The sequence below is a fragment of the Chinchilla lanigera genome, unplaced genomic scaffold, assembly GCF_000276665.1.
Source record: "Chinchilla lanigera isolate Chin_1 unplaced genomic scaffold, ChiLan1.0 scaffold00011, whole genome shotgun sequence".
In the NCBI taxonomy this organism is placed as follows: domain Eukaryota; kingdom Metazoa; phylum Chordata; class Mammalia; order Rodentia; family Chinchillidae; genus Chinchilla; species Chinchilla lanigera.
In genome coordinates, this window is record NW_004955412.1 from 3,103,807 (window position 1) to 3,121,761 (window position 17,955).

The 17,955-nt window shown below is 37.6% G+C and overlaps 1 protein-coding gene across 1 annotated transcript in view; it reads left to right on the top strand.

Annotated features, from left to right (window-relative positions):
- Positions 1-1,288: 1,288 nt before the first annotated feature.
- The window catches only part of Cntn5 (contactin 5), a 1,017,390-nt gene continuing 1,000,723 nt past the window's right edge, over positions 1,289-17,955 (top strand). Inside the window, exon 1 of the mRNA XM_005377960.1 lies at positions 1,289-1,354. The gene's annotated coding sequence lies outside the window, so the exon portion shown is untranslated. The remainder of the gene's footprint in view (positions 1,355-17,955) is intronic.

The window sequence follows — 17,955 nt, forward strand, 5'->3', positions numbered from 1 at the left end:
GCCTGCTTTCGTAACCAGCATTTATAATATCAATTTTATTAAGCAGAAATGAAACTTATAGATAATACAACCTAGTCACCCACACAGCTTCTTAAAAATCACTACAGTGAAATAACGGCAATAAGCACTAAGTGAGTGCCTCTGAGCGTTCGTTTCGATCTGTCGCTGTTCAGCGAGCTTGCGGGAGGTAGTGGAGGGGTCACGTGCTTGCTTCTGCACACACCGTGGCACAGGCCCACACGGATGCTGCTAACGCTTGTCACCCCAGGGCGTCTCACCGCAGACGCGCTCAGGATGGGACTGTAGGGAGAACCACTGCTCTATACTGAGAAATCGTGTTTTTAGTTTTTAATTAATTAATTAACTTCACTTTAAATCTCCCTGTGTAGTCCAGGCTGGCCCGGAACTAACTATGTAACTCAAAATGGCTTTGAATTGCTGGTGCTCCTCCTGTCTCAGCTTCCTGCGTGCTGGGATTACAGGCACAAGCCACTATGCTTGGTGAAAATTGTTTGTAGTGAAAGAAATGAAGTCATCTTGGACGGGACAAAGAAAAACAAAAAGAAAAGCCGGGTTGCAGGTATAGCTCAGCGGCACAAGCGCCTGGCAAGCGCAAGCTGGTGAGTTCGATTCCCGGTACCAAACAAACAAAAAAAAGCCTTTAACTTGTGTTCCTTGATTACTTGGTCTGTGGATTTAGGATTGGTCTCTCTTTTATTTACGTGAAATACGTACTTCCAAGTGTTTTTCCCAAAGAAATGTAGGGCATTTATATCTAGAATGCACTGTATGGATGGACGTAGAAATTGCGTAGTGCGTAAATGCAGAGTAAATGTTGTACCCTGTTAAATTAGGGCTGTGGCAGGCGCAGCGGGGCGCTGTGCAGCAGGCCCTCGTATTTCACCGCCTCGTAATCTGCGCTGTCTTGAGGGTTTAATGCAGTCCTTCAGGGCATTATTCTCTTCTCCAAACATCAGATGCCAGCACGAGAGCGACTTGGGCTGGTCCTCAGAGTTCTTCAGAGCCTTGTTGAAGTCTTCCCACCTTCTGCGCTGCCAACCAGTGTGACGACATAGTGCGTGTTTAAGACGTGTCACAGGTAGGCTGACAGCAGCGGACGCCTCGCGGTTAGAGCCCTGCCCAGCCCCCCGCACTCCTGTCCCGCCCGTCTGCCGCAGCTGGCCCTGCCGCCCGACTGCCCGTCCTGCTGCCGCCGCTCGGAACGTCGGCCCGCCGCGCTGCTTTTCGCTCGGGGGAGAAGCCCAGGAGCCACAGCCAGGTCCGGAGGGGCGTGTGCGTGCAAACGGGGTGTGCGGGCGGGCACGCAGCGGCGGCGTTCGCCGTGCCAACCTTGGTAAGCACAGCCCTGAAAGTACCGCGAGCCGCTTGGGAAAGTGGCCGCGCAGGGGGTGTGTGCGCAGAGGAGGGTTTGGGGGATCAACAGAAGCGTGTGTTGCTGCAGTACATTTTTAAAACCTCACACATTGCGTGTGCCCTTCGATCACACGTCCCGGGCGGCCAAGCGGAGCCGCGCGTGCAATGCCCGCGACAGGCCGCAGCGTGCACGCCTGTTCCCGAGAGTCAGAGCCCTGGGCGCAGTCCGCCTGCTGGCCTGGCGCTCCTGCTGCGCTCTGCCCCCCGCTCCTCCTCACAGGTACCTGCTCTCGCTTACTGCAAATTCCGTCTGATTCCGAGCAATTTCAGGGACGCTGTTGGCACGGTTATTTTTGATGTTTTCCAGAGCATACATCAATGTCGGTGAGCTGAACTGCCCCAGGGAGTTGTTCTGCTCCGAAAAGTTCCCATTGCTGACACAGAGCATAGCCTTGTGTGTGGCTGGGCCTCACGTGAAAATGCATCGATTAAATCCGCGACTAACGCAAATAACATGTATGTCTTCCTGTCTACTGTTAACTTTTTAAAAAAACTACACCTTTATGTGTTATATTTTCCTGATGGCTGAGTTTTCCCCATGAAATTCATCACTATATTTTTAGTATTTTTTAAAGATCTATTGGCTTCTACTTCTAAATATTCCTTTTCATCATAAATGTATTTACCTTTTTCAGTTCTCCCAGAAAATTCTTACGATTTTTCTACTGAGTTGGAGATACTATATTAATAGTCAATTTCAGTCTTATTTTTAGGAAGTATTGCGTTAAAGACTTGCGCTTTCTGCAAGAGCTTCCTGTTTCCTGTTTCCCATTATTTGACAGAAAACTTTCTAAATTCTTCCTCCAAAGATAATTATCCAAATTATTAATACAGTGTATCTCTGATTTCTTTGTCTAACGCTTATCTGGTTATTATAATTTTTTGGCTAATAAAGCAGAATTACAATTACCGCAGAGTTTATTCTTTAACTTCACATTTGTCAACTCGGAAAGGTGAGTGGCTAAGAAAAATTACACAGTCAAGGTTCCACAAGTAAACAGTATTTTTTGTCACTGTCATTAAGTCAAATATTGATTCAGAATTGTATTACAGTACAAGTTCCTGAGTTTCACTTTCATTTATAAAAGTTTGAATACTTTATAATAAACTGAATTTAGTAACACTGTCTTCCTAGCAATTTGTAAGTTTTTATAAGAGTCATCAAAAGGACATTCACTTATTCAATAATTTAAAATATGTTAAGTAGAATTAGCATAATTTTCTTATTTTGGAATACTGTTTGAATGTGAGAACATTTCATAAGCTTATGTTGATATTTATTTTAAAATATTTGTTTAAAACATTCCTAAATTTCCTTGTATTTATATGTGTATTTTAATTGTCTTAATGTCCCTGATAATTATATAGGATAGGTATTCTTTCCTTCTACTGACAGAAGAATTGAGGACCCAAGTTTAAGAAATTTCGAGGTGTGGTAATATACATTTAAAAGTCAGCACTTTGGGAGACTGAGACAGGAGGATAACAAGTTGGAGCCCAGCTCAACTTGGGCAAGGTCCTGTCTCAAAATAAACAAAGTTTTGGGGATATAGCTCAGTGAAAAGGCCCTGGGTTCATTCGTCAGTGGAAAACAGTAAATAAATAAAATGCCCAAAGTCAGAAAGGGAAAAACAAAATCAAAAATCCAGGTAGAAAATATTGTCTCAAATATTTCTCCTGATTTTTGTCTGTTTGTTTTGAGACGGTCTTGCTATGTATTCCAGGCTGGGCTTGAAATCACTGTGTAACACAGGCTGGCCTTAAACTCATGGAGAACCTCCTGCCTCTGCCTTCTGAGAACTGGAATGGCAGGTGTTCATCACACACCCAGCTATCCTGATTATTCGGTAGCAATTCAAAATAGTTTGACTCTGCTGATCATCATCACTCATTATGTAATACTGTTTTCTAAAAATTTTTAAAAATTTTAATTGATTTTACTTAACCATATATAAATAAGTAATTTTTTAAATCAAATTTAGTAACTTTCTATTTACTTGTTAAAAGTAGGTGAAAAAAAAAGTGGATGAGATATACAATTTTAAGTACAACCACACACATAGGAAGGACAGTATTTGTTAAATCCAAATTTGAAGCACAGATATAAATGCTATCAGACCAAGGAGAGCAGAGATGATTGTGTTAAAAATTATGATTGAAGAGAGGGAAGGAAAGTGTTAATGTATCAGGGTAATCATGCACTGATTCATGCAGGAACGTGTGTAGTTCTGAAGTACAGTGAAGTCACTGGCATGGAATGAGTTTGTGGATGAAAGCTCCGTAAACGAGGGGTCCAGTAAGAATTTGAGATTTTAGTTGTAATCTACTAAGATCATAGGGTTATAGCAGTAATAATGGCAAAGATCCCAAAATGATTACCTTGTGCCAGATGCATTTGCCATGATTTACAGATACGAAGAGATTCCATTGCCGTGTGAGCGTGGTATGGTATTGTTCACACATGAAGAAAAGGGAGGCCCAGAGAGTTTGAGGTGTCCGAGGTCACAGAATAAGTGGTGAAACTTGATTTTAAGGCCAGCGGATCTGCTCCCAAAGACTTTGCTCTTTCCCGCTATGGTAGAAAAGAAGAGAAAAAAGAGATTTAATGCAGTTTAAAGGTTTGCACTGAGATAATGCCAAGCACTTAGAATATAGTATTTCTAAGTTTCACAGGAGTCTTCACATTGATCAGAATTCATGCTATCAAAGAAGTATGTGTTGGGGGGGACACCTAGCTTGTAACCTAGAAAATAAATACGAGTTATAGTCAAAATTCAAACTCAGTTACAAAATGTTCAAAATTACATGCTTTGCCTTCTTTACCAGGCATTTCTATGTGTGGTTTTCATGTGGCCTATGCATTTACTTATGAAAATATTGAAAGTAAACACTAAACACAGTGCGAGGTGCTGAGATTATTGGGCTTTGGGGCCAGAGACGAGCATCGAAAAACTTGCACAGCAGCAGCCGAGAGTGAAAGGGACGCCTAACCTTCACAGCTCTGTTGCAGCTTTTACCGCAGTCAGATGCCAGCGTCACACACGTGTTCAGGACCTCCTCACTGCTACTCTTGGGTCTCTTTGCAGACAGGGTACGGAGGGTGCCTTTACCTTTTCCAATAATAAATACAGTTCCGTGCAGACAGTTAGCTGCTACATAAATAGTAACAGAGTTGAATTCAATGCAGTGTTGTCTTAACATACATCATAGCCATACCTGCTATCCAAGGGTGAATAAAAACAGAGTAGTCTATTGCAATTCAAAAAAAAGGATGCTTGTATTTCTTAAGGTTTACTTTTCTTCCTGACCAGATCGAACTTCAAGGTCATGGGAACTTCAAGGTCATGTGGTCTGTGCATGCAGGCTCCCTGCTCGCAAGGCCCAATGCATTGTTATTGGTGAGCTTTCACCATCTTGAAATTCTTGATAAGTTTTGTGCTGTGAGCCCTCATTTTCACCCTGAACAAGCCCCTACAAATTACGTACTAGTCCTGCTCACTGCTGTGTGCCCAGAATCCTGTGGGTGTTGGGAATGCACTGTGGAAGGAGAAGGGCACAAAGCAGATTTTCAGGGAATGCTGAACTGGGAGATTCGTTGCATCTTCTTCACCACAAGCAAACCTTGAGTTCCCCTAGTGTTCTCCCACTTGTGCTGGATCCGGGTCATTTGTGTCTTTGTGGGTGCCGGGTCATTTGTGTCTTGGTAATGGGGTGACTTCGGAGAGCAGCCGTGGTTGTTCCGGTGATTGACAGATGCACCGATAGCTTACTGGGGGGAATGCTGTTCTTACATAGCCTTTTACATTGTTCCCTTGGCCTCAGCATCAAGTTTGTGGTCTTTAGAAGAAAGTGAAGACCCGAGATTGTCTTCACTTGTTAGATGACGGAGCGAAAATGTGCATGTTGAGAAGGAATGCTGATTCTGTCGAAGGATGCGGCTTGTAAGTTAAGTTCAGCAAAGGTTAATGAAATGCTGAAGGTGGGAGAAATGCGGTAGTAGCAGTTGCTGCAGAAGGCAAGCTAGGAAAAGAACAGCTGTGTATGAAAACAAAAAATTTACAGCATATATATCAGGGTTGGAAGACTGTGGACCCCTGAACTGAACCGCTAAGAACTGGGGAAGATGAAGAAGCCCCACTGACAGCACAGCGGAATGGAAGCTGAAGAAGGAAGTTAGAACGAGGCGCTGAATTCAGCTATGTGCTCATCTAAGATGTTTATTATCATTTAAGAAATTTTCCTTGAAGTAAAGCAAATAATTATCAATTCTCTACACAATTTCAGATTTAGAGCTTATTATTAATATACAAAAGAAATGCGTGATGCAGCCAGATGTGGTGTTGCACACCTGTATTCCTAGCATCCTTTGAGGTTGAGTTGGGAGGATGTTAAGTCCAAGTCCGGCTTAGGTAACTTGGTAACGTAGCGACATCCTGACTCAAAATAAAACTACTAGTAATTAAATGGCTAGGATGTATGCTGCAGTGTGAGGCTTTGGGTTTGTTCACCAGTGCTATCAACAAACAAAAAAAGTGAGATGGAAGAGTATAGTGATGCTTAAATTATAAATAAATACTACAATAAAGACACATTGCCGTTAATCCCCCCTCAAAACATGCCCCCTTCTACCATTCTTGCTTCTTCCTGAAGCAGTTCAGGAAGTCCTCTTTCCTGAGTGTTAGCTTTGAAGTTAGTTTTAAAATAGATCATAACAAATAAAGGAGTGTGAAGATCATAACAAATAAAGGAAAGGCACCTTGCCTCGGGAGCCACACTGCAGGACAGTGGCCGCTGGGGAGGGGTCAAAGGGAGGGGCTCTGGGCAGTGCTGACCGGCACCCCAGGCTGAGAGTCCTGCTGTTGCTTTGGTAAATCTTTCGTTTATTTATCTCTGGTTCTTAGTGTGTGACTGTTTAATGTAAAATCAACTGTTGTCCTTTTCTAAACCTTAAAAGTGACCTTGATTGGGAAGGCTAAAGGCCTGCTAAATTTACAATGCAAGAGTTCCGAACAGTAAACTAATGAGTTTATTGTGTTGACAAATGTAAGAACCACACGGCAATGTCAAAGGAGGGCTTTTGTGAAAGTGACAGTGATAAAGTGGGGCTCCGTGTATAATATGCATTCTTTTCTTAGCATGCTTTACATTCGTCCAGTATGATATATCGTTGTTTCTATTTTATACACTGAGTGAGGCAAGTTAGGGAAATGCAAGTTAGGTCAGGGCAAGTACAGTTATCTTTATGAGAACCCTGAGGCTGAGAGAATTTGATAATTTGTCTAAATCTCTGACTTTCAAACCAGCATCCTTTCCAGTGTGCTTTATGTTTTTCATGCTAGAGGGCTGTACTCAATCACTCCATATAACATGCTGAGAGTCATTTAGAAGTGATGTACTGATATATAAAATATGAGATAATAAAATTTAGTGGGCAGATTTCCGACATTAATGGTTTGTACCCAATTAGATAATGTGAGTACACTTATTTATCTTTTAAGATTACAGCTTCAAATCCCCTACCACCACACCATTAAGATTCTGTGTTTTTTGTCACTATCTATTGAATATCCTACAGGGATAAATAATTTTTGTGCATTAACATCTATAATTATCATACAACTAAAGACGATAATCACTACATTCGCCAATATAATGCATTATTTATTAATCTCATTAACATGCCATTATTAGTGGTACTACTCATGTATAATTTAAATTGATGTGTATCTAAAACATTGATCCCTTTGAGTGAATTTTGAATCTACTTATAAGCAGTTTTGCAATCCTAGCCACCAGAGCTAGACTTTTCAAAGGCATCTAGAAATGTTAAGAACCTAAACAAATAAAAAATAACAGATAAATGCAACACAATTCTTTTTTGATGTAAGAAGAGCAGTTTCTGAACACGATCTGAATGATCTCAACACTGCAGTAGAGAAGAATAAAAACGCCTTGTGATATCTTTAATAAGTGACAACTCAATGTGTGGGAAACGTGCGGAAGACAGCAATGGCAAGAAAACAGTTTACATCGTTCTGCGATTATTAATGGAGCAGGAGGAAATAGCAGCTTGTTTCAAGTAGGAGTACTCCACATAGCAACGAAGGTGCCAGGAGTACGTGAAAATTACGAGTTTTACTGAACACTGTCCAGTGAGTTCCGACAACTGCCCACCGTTGGGGTATTAAAGTTTTGCGTGATTAGACAGCAACTTCATGTGAAGATCGGAAATGAGCAAAATATATTTTTTAGGACATTTTATACCTTGTTTCTCTTATAACCATGTGTGTTATTAACCTAACTAAATTACTAAGTTTAGAAAGTTGTTCTTAGAAAGTTATAAAAACATGGTAATGTAAAACCATTTCTCTACAACATCTATGATGTAGAAATTTTTTTTGGTGTAATTACGTTTATTAAGTATATTTTTATTGTAAAGAAAAAAATAAAAATAACTATAGAATAAAGTTTCAAAACAGGTTAGTAGGAGAGTTACAGTAATTAATACATTTCCTGTTGTCTTCGTAGTAGCTATTCAGAGATCTTTTCTACTTGACGAATAGTGGGTATTTATGATCCTGTATGCCTACCTTTACTTTCTAAGAAAGATATTTCAGTCTCTTACTCATGTTTAGATAAAGAGAAATTATATAGTCTGTCTAGATTGCAAAAGGAAAGAGATATATACCACTAGTTAGAATGTAATGAAAGTACAGATCATTATAAATTATACTTTATATGGAGTTTGGTGATTTATCTGGGGCCTGTGAGATTAGCATATGCTTTGGACATTGAGTGGTGAGGAGAACGTCAGTGGAGAAAGAGTAAGACCAGAAAACTACTACTAAGGTACCTGTGAGACATGAGGCATGAAAGCATGTAGCATCGGGATACCTAGGCAGGATTCAGGAAACTCGGAGGTTCGTGTGTCTTTATGGAGGGCTGAGTACTGAGATGCACGGTGTTGGAACTGTGTAAAGGTAGAGAGAAAGGCTGAATTAACACATGAAAGTGAAAGGTTTGCTTGACAGGTTAGACATTTTGGAATTCATTCTGTAAGGAGTTAGAAACTATGTTTTTTTTAAGGACAGGCATGGAAATAAAACAGCTTATTAAGAGACATGTTATGCTTTTTCAAAAATATTCATAGTCCTTTCCACATATACCTGGATCTCATATGTTTCTTCTATTCTTTTTAAGTGTGTTGGTTTTAAATATGATGTAATGATATTCATTCAACTTTATTCAAGTAACATCAATATTTAAATTGCCTTTAATTTACATGAATTTTTAAACAAATAAGTTTCAGTTAGATTAACATTTTACAATAACTTCTATTCCTTTCAAATGCTACCATTCCTTTCAAAAATAACTACTAGTTAAAAAGTGTGTCCAAATGTGAAAATAATGTGATAAAATATCTTAATACACATTAAAGTTCTTTGGTTTTGAAAAGTAATTGGTTTTAGCAAAAAGCTATTAGAATTACTAAAACTGCCCAATTTAGAATGAAATTTGTTCATTTCTATGAAATTACCTTTCATTATGATAGCATGTGTTGAAGATGAAAACAGTAATGTGAGTTTGGTGACAATAAATGATGCTTCTATTTCAGAAAAAAATGAAATGCATGGGACTCATTAATTTAAAGGGTTGGTAAAGCATCTGTGATGGGAAGAATACTAAAATGAGCTTTTCCTTTCAGCTAGAAATACATACTGTATGATAAAGCCACAGGGCTTTCTGTTAGTGCATAGATTTCCAGTACTGGATTGATCACTTGCTCCTGGGATTAGTTCCTTTAGTTAGGAGAAACGGTGAGGAGGATTTTGATATTTAAATGACTTGTCCAAGTTTCACGTCTAGAATTAGGACATGGCTGTGCTTTTTTTCATACCTGCCTTATTGGAACTAGGAAATTGCTAGGTATGTTTTATTTTCTTTTGTACAAAAGTGGATTGGTTTTGTTTTTGATTACAGTGTTGAAACACTCAGTCAAGGGAAAAATATGAATTGTTTTAATGCTTGAGATGATCATATATTTGATTGTGGGTACACTTACACTTAATATTATATGGTAGACTTTAGCATTCTTGTTGATATACATTTTAGATAATAATTTCTAGACTCTTTCAAAAGCATTACAATCCTCTGTTTACAAATTTATTATTATTATTTTTTTTTTTTTCCGGTACCGGGAATAACTCACGACCTTGCCAGGCAGGTGCTGTGCTGCTGAGCTAAATCCCCAGCCCCCAAATTTATTATTATAATCAACAATTATGCTTGTTGTGTATGCATATATTGTGCCTTGAATTTCATGAGCTATCACTATATTCTATGGAATAAGACTGAATATTACACACACACACACACACATATATATATAGATGCAGTCTAATTCCATATACATATATTTCTATCAATGTACAGAGTTTAATTTTGTGATAATACAACAAAATTAAATTATTCAAAGAAATGTACAAGGTGTGGACCATTGGAAAATCCTTTCATACAACTTTTCTGTATTTTAATCCAGTACCTCTTTCCAAAAATGTACCAAATCATTAAATATCATATAAAATGGCCACAAGGGTTCACAGATTATGTATGCCTCACCAGAAAAAGAGAAAAGAAAAACACTAGTGGTATAATATTATTTACAGGGACAGAGTATATTTCAATCACCTATACATAATTGAAGTGCTTTGTGATGACCAAGTTCATAGGGAAAATTTTCTAGGATATATACATAATTTTGAAACTAATAGTAGTGACCTCTGTCTAGGTAATCCAGTGCTGTAATGACTGCATCTCCTGAAGGGTAATGAATTTACATAATGAATAACATTGTTAATGGATGTACACAGTGAATGGTTTTGATAATGAATTTCCTAATATGTTTAGTTGCTAGAAATACTATAGGACTATACTTCGGGTCAATCACTATTTGAACTTCTAACCAAAACTTTACCTACATCTGTTTTTGAAAACCTGAGTCATCAATATAATTGATATGGGAAATAATGATTATTTGTTATTTTCGGCAAAACTGTCTGCTTCATATTAGTACTAAGAATTATCTTATTGTTAGATACTAATATTTTCCTACATTAAAAAAGTTCATGTTTTAATATGCGTGATGTTCTCAGGGTTGAGACGTGAGAATTCTGAGAGTAAAAGATCAGTTTGCAGATTCAGAAGAGCAGTCAGCAAAGGGAGAAAGAGAATACCTAAGAAATCAATACAACTAAGAGGCAGCAATTTCTAGGGAATTGTATTCATTTTCTCTCTGAGGGAGCCCCAGGGCCTCCCGCACGCGGGGTATGTGTATTCTTACTCTCTGAGCTAAAAGCTCAGCCATACTCTTTACTATTTTATGCTAATATAAAATATACCACTATTTTATACCAATTATTTTAAATATGTGAAACATCTTAATCTCCCTTCATATATTTTCTGAGTGAGAAACACCTAAATTAGGATAAGTAAGATTGAATTGTCCAGAAAATTGAGAAAAATTCTGTAACTTCATTTACCCTTTACACACCTTTGAAATAAAGAGTTTTTTTCCTCCAAGTAAAAAATTAATCAGTATCTGCCAGGCAGGTCTGGCACATTTATCATTCATGATTTCAGTACTGTGAAGAGTTAGATTTTTGATTACTGTGTATGTGTAGTTACGTATTGCTGACTGTTTAGGAGTGTAAAGGGGAGGAGGACAGATCAGTCTCCACTAGGTGTCTATATTATTCCCAAGGAAGCAGATACTAACCTTGGAGACGTCGTGATTGACAGAGTAGGCCGTGGAAGACAGTGGAAGCAGGGGAGAACAGGTGGATATCTGCTTGGTTTCCTTGCTGTAACCCAAACTAACTTCCTGTGTACACAGAACATAGCACTGAAGGTCAAAGAGGTGGGAACTTTTGTGATTTGGGTCACCTTCATGACGGGACCACTGAGGGGCAAAGCAGAAAAGCATGCTCTTTGCTCAGAGATTTCCTAGGAAGACGGTGACTAATGAATGGTTAGTAACCAGTGCTTTTCTCCGAGGGAAGAAAGCTGCACACACACTTTGCTTGGTTAATGTAAAATATGCAGTGCTTAAACCACGAGCTGTTTAAGTAGAGCAATCAGTAACGTTTCACGCACAGTATTTAGCTTTCAAACACTGGTCCATGCCTCGCGCTCATAGCGTGCTTACTTTCCACTTCAGTCTTTAATACAGAGTGCTTTTCAGGGACTAAGAGGTTTCCACAGGAGATTCTAATGGTTTCACACGAGTCACCAACTTGATTTTTTCTGCTTCTCAGCTGTCTTGAGTTTCACAGCCCAGAGACCATCTGTCTAGACAGGTGTTATCTCACTGGTATCTAAAAGTAGAAACTGAACATCATTATTTTTGAAATCTATTTAGAAATTGCAACTCTAGTGAGAAAGCAGTGCTGGACTGAGCTGTGCACTGTTACAAATCTCTCACTTAGAACAGATGGACTACAAAATGGCTTATTTTGCATGGGCCAGCTGTGAACTTAAGTAGGAAGTAGGATCTGTGGGTGTCACATTGCACACACAAGTTAAAAATTTAGCAAATATATATAAAATCGTTTGTACTGGATAATACACTTTGCTAATGGGTTTATTCTTTTTAAAAATAATACTGATTGTTTCCATTCTAGTGAAAAACAAATGTAGGCATGAGTCTTGAGGACATCACGCTAAAAGTAAGTTTTCCTAGAAGGAATTTCTAGGGCTACAAATTTATGTTCCTTGACTACACTCTACGACTTTTTTGAAATTCACCGTGGATGGTAACTGATATATGTGCACAGAAGAACTGATTGCTTTAAATATTATTTACAATATTGTTGAAAAAGAGATTTTAATTCCATCAGAGTCATACTTTCCCACTCTGCTGAGGTCTTCACCCGCCCCCCCCGCAACACACACAGACAGACACATACCTCTTACATGGGCATTCATGGTCTTAGATGTAAAGTTTATTACCATATTTGCATGCATAGAATCTGGCATCTTGTTCAATTCCTAGGAAATTTATTTTACACCTGGATGTCTTGGTATTGATTGCTTTCTATTGTAAAATGGGATTATTAGCAATTTCTAAATTACAGGTTTAGATGAAGATAAATAACGTGGTACATGTGAATCACAGAAAGCTTGACACTTACTAATCAAGCAGTAAGCATTCGTAGCTACATTTGTCGTTGCTGTTTCTGTATTCTAAGTAGGTGTTGTGTTTTGTTACAGTGTCTGAACTCAAATCGCATACCTTTGAACAGGAAAACGTGACATTGTAATCTATTTTTCCTAAATAAAATTTATTTAGCTATGTTGGGATATTTAATCGTGATTCAAATATTTTTATGAGAAAACATGCATTTAAGTTAGCATACTCAAATTTAATCAAACATTTGGTAGTATATTTGTATGTTAATAACAAAGCCAATATGTGATTTTAAGTGTCTGTACGGCTGACCTGCAAACAATGTTTAAACAGAGGAAACTATCTATTTTCTAAACTAGTTTTCTATGCGTACTTTTTTTTTTTGTAGTTTTTTAAACAAGTGTTTTCCATGACAACTTTACCTTCGTAGAAAACTTTAGATAGAAAATAGTTTACATCAGTCCCAAACTGTAACAGAACCTATAATGAAGGAACAAATGGATCATATAAGAACAAGGATCCTGAACTTTTGATTTAACTTGAAGACTAAAAAATAAGCACTGACTTATTTTGACCCCGTGGTTTATGCAAACTGTAAATGCTTAATATACTTGTTTGTTGGTCTCTTACTTTATATTCCTTTTCAACAATTACCATTTTCGTTCCATTAAATATGATGGAATCGTAGCAGTCATCCTGGAGCACGTTTTGCACGGCATTATTATTTACTATGGCTGATACAATTTGTAAGCCTTAGCAGGGTCCTAGGGAGTGAAACAGAAGAATACGAAGCACGTTTAGGCTCTCCTTTAACTTAGGTAAGTGGGAAATGTAAAACAGAGAGAACGTTACTTCTGCTTAATATCTTGCTAAGTCACTACACAATTTAGTTGAAATAATACTAAAACTAAGGAATAAAGTGAAATGAAATCTCACCTACTTGTAAGTATGTTGCACGAATAGGTAGCATGTAAACTACATGAAGAATTACATGAAGTTGTAATATATACTTAAACATCCAGAAATGTTTGAAAGGTCTGTACTTCAGACATACTCATACCAGAATGTGTTGAAGTTCATTTTTTGTTTATCACTTAAGGAAATAATGTGATGCATTTCTGTAATCTTCCAGAGAAAAAGGTGTTTGATTATTATTTCTTCTGTGCAGGAATAACTAGAGATATTCGCATATGAGAGCGCAGCGCTAAACCAAGAGTGGAAATTCAGTACGTGCTCATTCTCTCCCCACCCTGCTGTGACGCTGTCTCCTGTATCTTTCCGTTATTTTCTCAGGTCAGCCATTGGATTGCTTGAATTCTTCACAAGATTTCGAGCATTGCTTTCTTATTCAGATTATCCTATGTGGCCATTAACGACATTGCTCTCGTCATCCCAGTCTAGAGTGCGTTTAATAACCCTAGTCGGCAGAGGAATGAAGGCACCTGTACCAGTACAAATACTGCAGCACAGTGAATTGAACTGCTGCTCCCGAATGGTGTACCAGACCTGAACTCTGGCACCGTGAATGCCTCTTGGGTAGGAAGAGAAGCCTTTTCAGCTGTGATTAAGTGAAGGATCTTAGGATGATATCATTTTGAATTAGTCAGGTGAGATGTAAGCCCATGAAATGTGCTTATAAAATGAGATGAAAATGCATTTAGGGGGGAGACCTAGATTGGGGTGGGGGTGGGGAATATGCTGATGACGGTAGCGACGGGCATGATGCATAGGCATGTTCAGCGTGCCGAGTATTCCTGAACAAGGCTGGTGTGTCTTCTGTTAGGAGACACAGCCCAGATGTGACATAACGATACTGCTCATGTGATAATCACTTCAGCTGCTTCATCTTTCCATCAGTCTCTTGATTACCACAGGAAATACCTGGCTCTGCAGTGCCAGGTCTGAGTTTGATTCTTGTACCCAGTTAGGCGTAAGTTTAGTTCTTCGCTTTGTTTTCCATAAACTGGATTAATGAATGCAATTATATTATAGATATATGTTGATTGTTAAGACGAGTTTTTTTTTTTTTTTTTTTTTTTTTTTTGTGCCTGGAATTGAACTCAGAACCTTGCATTTGCCAGGCAGGCACTTGTGCAGCTGAGCTATAGCTGGCCCTTCAGATGATTTTTGAAGAATTTGCACCATGGTGTTGGAAAAACTTTCTCTAGTAGCTATAAAAATTTAAAACTAAAAGCACTTGTACAAAGACCCTGGTGTGTCTTCTGTGTATTAAGTGGAGTACACTGTGTCAACAACACTACCATTAATGAAATTAACATTATTATATTTATGTCATCGAAATGGAAACACAGAATATTGACTTCACATCCAGTCCTACAGCATGGTATCCCTATAGCATACCTAGCAGCTAGTCATGCAGCAACTCTTACCTAGTCTTTTAGTAGAACTCTTGAAGTATTATGAAGTATTTTAAAACTCCACTGCCCTTATTTCAAAAACAGTTGAAACAAGGACATCATCTGCTGTTTTTTCATGAAATCATTGTGATAATGAGCAGATAAGTGCCCACTGCCAGGGTACTAACACTGTGAGGAAAGAGAATTAAGTTCAGACTCGGGCGAAATGTCACTCGGAAAGCATGTGATGAAAAATCAGTAAGAAAAGCTAGAATTAATACGGAAACCCTAGCATTTTATGAAACAAGATAGTAATCTAGGAATCTACTCAGAATTCTAACTACCTTAGAGTATACTAAGACTTCTTATGTTTTCATAGATTTGAACAAAAAGCAATAAATCAGTTCTGAAGATGTACAACAAGTTTTCCCTGTTAAAAATCCCATGGTGCCTCTCTTAGTTTTAATCACACGTGAAAACCAACTGGAAAAACACTGCTGAGAGGCATCATGGAGTTAGAGAATCTGCAAACCTCGTGGATTTAGAGAATTCCTGTTAATTCCTTTGAAAATAGCCTGTAAAGAGATTGTCACATGAGAGGCTTTGAATATAAATTTGAGAGACAGAGTTTTAAATTTCAGTAGACAACAGAACGAATTAGCTCAAAGGCTGAGGCAGATTTTAAGAATAATTACACACTTGGAATTGATCAAAAAGAATAAGTATGCATTAAAAAATGGGAAGTACATAGATTTTAAATATGCACAATAGTAGGTATTGAAAAATATAGTATGGGACAAAATTAAAGTGTATCTTTTTGGTACAGTAGTTACAGTTATGTTTCATAGTTCTTGAATAACGGGTATGTCTATAATTTGGCTATTGGGAAACTGCAATGTTATAAAACATTATGAATATATGGCTAACATGCTGTATACTTTTAGAGACAATATTAGATGAATATAGAGTCTACAATTATCTTAACAAAAGTAAGGTTTGCATAGCATAATGCATGTATGGATTCCATTTATGTGGCATCTTCAGATTAGTTGCATGGTACAGGCACTGCACAAAAGTGTGTATCACATTCTTACCTGATCTTAATGAATGAACAAAAATTACAACTGAAATAGTGGGCTAAGCCTAGAATAGTCTCCTGTTTAAATCATTTGATTACGTCTCATAATGTTGAAAATATCAGGTAATAGAATACCACAGTAATGTTACTATTTTTAATAATTGAAGATTAACTAAAACCTAGTATGAAGATTATAAGGTGATCGTGTTTGTAAGAGCAGTCTTCACATGTACACTACAGGAATGATAAAGTGAACAGAAATTTTTTCAATAAAAAAAGAGAGAAGATGAGAGTGATATCTATTCATTTTAAGCAACAATGTAAGTTTTTTCCTACAAGAGCAAAAGTCAGTGAGAAAAGAATATAAAGCAACAGAAACTCCCGAGGCTGGAGAACAGAAGCGTCCCCTTAGAAACTGTCTGTCTGGATGCTGTCTGTTACTGAACAAGCAAAGCCATAAGTGTTTCTCATTTTTTATGATCCATGCTTTTCTTATAACTCGTAAAACTGCATAGATTTTTCATGATACATGCTAGGGGTACTGGAAAGTGATATCTTAGCATATTGAAGAATAATAAAAATAAAATATGTTACAGCCTGGTTTAATAGAGCTGATGTTGATACAAAAAACTGTGAAACGTACATACATAACTGGCTCTCTTACTGTGTATTTAATATGCATTACAATTAGAACAAACATTAAAATTTAAACTTTTCTTCAAATCTGTTTTTAAAGCAGTTTGCATTTCACAGGAAAACATACGAGAATACTCAGAAGTGCCTTTTAAAAATTGTGCAGTCTGTCTTTAAGGTTAGTTTTTACTTTGTGAATAAGTAATTATGCTTAATTATTTCTTTATATCTAAAATGCTTTCGGTAATCTAAATTCCTTAGTGGGTCCCATGGGGTATATTGTGTTAACCAAGAAAATAATAGCTGTGATCAGTTTAAAGCCTACAGCACGGAGAAACTCTTAAGAAAAGTGAGTATTGAAATAATCAGAGTCAACGTTTTTATCCTGAGAGGAAAGGTTATGTTCATATTTAACAGTCTGAGTGTGCATTTTTGATGATGTATATCCCTTTTAAATAGTTTAGGTTCTTGTATAATTTAAAAGTCTCAATGTGATTCTTCTGCCATGCATCACCTGTATGTATGGATAACTGCAAAGGAAGTTGCAGTGGATTAGAAGTTTCGTAAGAGAATGGCTGGTTACAGAAGTTTGGTCTTCATAGAAAAGCAAACGGACTTAATGGCGTGCCCTTGTAACGGGCCACTGGAATTCTGAGTTAATTTACATCAGATTCAGGTCCTCAAAATATCCCCTAGGATAAAATCTGATGCCTACAACGTACTCCCATGCCAGTTCCTTTTTTCTGTTGGGTGCTTATGCAGTGACAGTATGAAACTTTACAATGAGTGTGCATTTAGGGCATTGGGAGAAAAGATACGTCTGCCGAAGTTTGAACAGTAGGAGTTCCTGGAGTAATTACTACAAATGAAGTAAATACCACTTCTTTGTTTCTTCTTTTTTTTAAATTATACATCCCACTTTGTTTATAAACTTTACTTTTGTAGGTTTCCTAATTGCATAAATACAATATTCAAAGTTCCGTAACACAAGATCATTCGTATTATGAAAATGGCAGTGCTATTGCAATTGCTTTTTTTATAGATGTATAAAAATGGCTTAACTGACATAAAACTTGTTGTTGAAATCCTGAGTTTCATTGTTTATTCTTTTTCCACTGGCAGCTTTTCCATAGCAAAAGGAAAAACTCAGAAAATTCAGGTTTTATGTTGAATTCATAGGAAATATAAGTTGTGATAATTAGAGAGATTTGTGTGTGCCTGTAATTTCAGTACTCTGAGAGGATAAGACAGGAAGATTGAAAGTTTGA